We start from the raw sequence: 3,561 nt of genomic DNA on the forward strand, positions 1-3,561 counted from the left end.
TCCTAGCTTCAAACTTTTCTGTTTCTTTTTTTGTGTACACATTTAGTTTTATTGTAACAAAGCAACTTGTACACTATTAATGTTTAAAACTGAGCATCATCTTTCCTTTCCAGTGAAACAGAAAGAAAATTTTTAAATGAACAGGAACAAAATTATAATAGAGAAATGTCAATTCTGAACAAGATCCTACGGATTTTCTGATTCTCCCCTTGAGTAGCAGGGTTCAAGTCATCAAAAGGAGAGAATTTTATTTTAAAATTCTCATCTTAAATTGCAAGGTTGTCCACTAAACATCAGGATTAAACATGCCAAAGGAGAAGCCATGTTGTCAAAATGCCTACCTAACCCACCCAAACCACTCAAGCCCACCCTTTGCTAACCTTCCATAACCCTCTTTTTAAAAAGTTTTTTTCTTTTTTAAACAAGAGAAAGTAGACAGATACATGTTGATAAATACTAACTGTCCATATTCACATAAAGACACAGTGTAATCGCTGAGCCCAATATACAGAAAAAAGGAGGAAAAAAGCTAGAATTCTATGTATTGCTACATGAGGACCTAGCACCCTCCAGCTTCCAGGAGAGCTAAGGAAGCCAAGGGTTTTTCGTTTTTCCCACAGAGCACAGTGGTGTTGATTCCATAAAGTTTTTGTCAAGATAAAAAGGGGCAAAAATGAATTTGGAACAGAAAGGGGCAGAGATTCGTTTCCCACTGTGTTCTGCTTAATGTGCCTCCCTCCCCCACATAAGGTGAGAACCGTGGTGTGAAGGAGAGAAAAGAGGCCTCAGAAACAGAGACACTGAGCACAAGAGGAAAAAAAAAGAGACTGCAACTTCCTCCCAGGGACTGGAGAAAATTGAAAAGGAAGGTTGGAATCCATCAGTGTTCTAGTAGTCATGTTCTTCTTCATCTTCCTCCCCTTCTTCTCCCTCATCATCATCTTCACCTTCATCCTCACCCCCTTCTTCATCAATGTCTTCCAACCCTTCTTCAATATCATCATCATCTTCTTCTCCTTCCCCTTCTTTAACCCTTATCAGGGACCAAGTGTTATTATAATGGACTTGGCCAAACATCATCCTTGACGGCTTCCCCTGACTCATCTGCATCTGCCTCAGAATGGTCAGTAAACCAGGTGGAGAAGCTCTCTGGTTCCTCACACTGCCTGGCTTTATTCTGCATTTGGCTTGCATGTTTCATCAAAGCCTTTATAGATTTCCATTTGACTTCAGTAGATTTGGAAGATGGATCCCCACTATCATTCAGATGAAATTCTTTGGAGAGAACTCTATTTCTGAAGTAAGGATTTTCATCAAAATACAAACCTACTCTGCAGCCTGATTTAATATCTTCAACTTCTGTCACTTCAACTCCTGTCAAATAACGCAGCATCTCTTCATCCCCTTTCCCTACTTGCAGATGGTTGGCAAATGTTGTCACCAAAAAAAATTTGGGATTTTGGTGATCAATTCTGACCTCTTCTGAAGAAATGGTTGGCGGAGTTTGCTGTATTTCTGTTCTACTTTCAGAATCCCCTCGCTGGCTTGTTCGCTAAGTCTGCCTGTTTCACCTTGTGCTGCATCACCATGTTCGACTGCTTCTCGCTGCTCGTTTTCCTCCTTCGGCAAGTCCCGAAAGGTTGACTCCTCCTGTGGCTTGGGGGCAGGAGGCCTCAGTTTCCTCGTTTGGTGTGGGCACGAAGACTGGTGTGTGGGGGCCATGCTGTGGGGACAGTCAGAGAATCAGGCTGAAGGGAAGCCGCACGTCTGGAAGAAGCTCTGAGAAATCTCAAACTTTTCTTCTGCAGCTCCCGTACCTCTTTTAGTCTCCACAGAATTGTAGAGAATTAGGGCCTTGCTCTGGACGGGGCGCTGACTTCAGAATGTTGTTGTTGGTTTGATCTTCTATCCAGTCCACTAAAACTTTCTCCACATCAGCACTAAGCCTGTTTTCCAAGTGTTCACTGAAGTAGCACTTCTAATTTCCTTCCAAAACATTTCCTTTGCATTCACAAGCTGGCTAACTGGTTGGCACAAGAGGCTTAGCTTTTAACCTGTCTCAGCCTTCAACATGTCCTCCTCACTAAGGTTAATCATTTCTAGTTTTTGCTTTAAAGTGAGAGACATACGAGTCTCCCTTTCACTTGAACACTCACAGGCCGCTGGAAGGTTATCAACTGGCCTAATTTCAGTGTTATTGTGTTTCAGGGAATGGGGAGGCCAGAGAGAGAGAGCAGTCAGCACACGCACCTTTATTGATTAAGTTTGCCATCTTATTTGGTGCGATTCATGGTGCCCCCAAAACAATTACAATTAGGTACTCAAAGCTCCCTGACGACAGATCACCATAACAAATATAATGGTAAAAAAGTCTGAAAGACTGTGAGAATTACCAAAACATGACAGAGACACAAAGTGAGCAAATGCTGCTAGACAAATGACACTGGTGGACTTGCTCGATGCATAGAGCTGTTAGGTACAACTCTTCAAAACTTAATTAGAGTTGGCCCTCTGTATCCATGAGGGATTACTTCCAGGATCCCCACAGACACCAAAAGCCACAAATGGTCAAGTCCCTCGTATAAAATGGCATAGAACAGCGCACACAGTCAGCCCTCCACACCTGCAGAGTCTCGAGAGCAGATAGAAAATACTATGGATTTGAAATCTACAGATATGGATGATCAATGGTATTTATTGAAAAAAATCAGTATAGAAGTAGGCCCATGCTGTTCAAGCTTGTTTTTCAAGGGTCCATTGTATTGGCAATATACAACAAGTCTCATGAATCTCAAAAGCATTACGCTGAGCAAAAGAGGCCAACCCTAAAAGGTTACATACTGTATCACTCCAACTGTATGACATTCTCCAAAAGACGACACTACATGGCTGGAGAATACATCAATGGTTGCCAGGTGCTGGGAAAGGGGACAGTGTGTCTCAATTGTGCTTGTGTAAAAATTCACCCCAAAGAAGCCAATTTTACCATCTGATCATTTTAAAAATATAATTTTACAGGGCAAAAAAAAATCCTTTATTTTTAAAAATAACATTACTTTTTAAAAATAAAAGAAAAACAGTGGGATCTCATTTTTATACCCACCAGATTAGCAAAGGTTAAAACCCTTGACAGTAGCCTTTACCAAGGCAAGAGGTTGGGGGACACTGACTACTGGTGGGGACTAAGCTGGTAAATCATTTCAAACTATAATTTACCTATTACAATATTAAATATTTCTGCCTAATAATTATAACTATTGTGTAGAAAAGCACCTATATGCACACCCAAGGAGGTTTACATAGGGATCTTCATTCTGGTGTGGGGATCATAAAAATCTGAGAACAACCTAAAGGGCATTGGTAGGGGATGGCTAAGGATACGTGTCTGCATTCTGGAATACAATTCCAACTTCACCAGAGTGAGACAAATCTATTTGTGGCAGCGTGGCTTGAGCTCCGAACATTCTCTAAAAGGGAGAAAGGCCAGTCAGTGGTCAGGGGAGGGGTCTTCCACCCCCGAAGGAGCAGGTGGGCCCAGGCACTGGAGAAGTGCCGTCCCTG

General features: G+C 42.0%; 1 pseudogene; it reads right to left on the reverse strand.

Annotated features, from left to right (window-relative positions):
- Positions 1-888: 888 nt before the first annotated feature.
- On the reverse strand, positions 889-1,722 carry LOC123818311 (annotated as a pseudogene).
- Positions 1,723-3,561: the final 1,839 nt, after the last annotated feature.

Source organism: Phyllostomus hastatus, unplaced genomic scaffold (assembly GCF_019186645.2).
Source record: "Phyllostomus hastatus isolate PE091 unplaced genomic scaffold, TTU_PhHast_1.1 phas_contig_283, whole genome shotgun sequence".
NCBI lineage: Eukaryota > Metazoa > Chordata > Mammalia > Chiroptera > Phyllostomidae > Phyllostomus > Phyllostomus hastatus.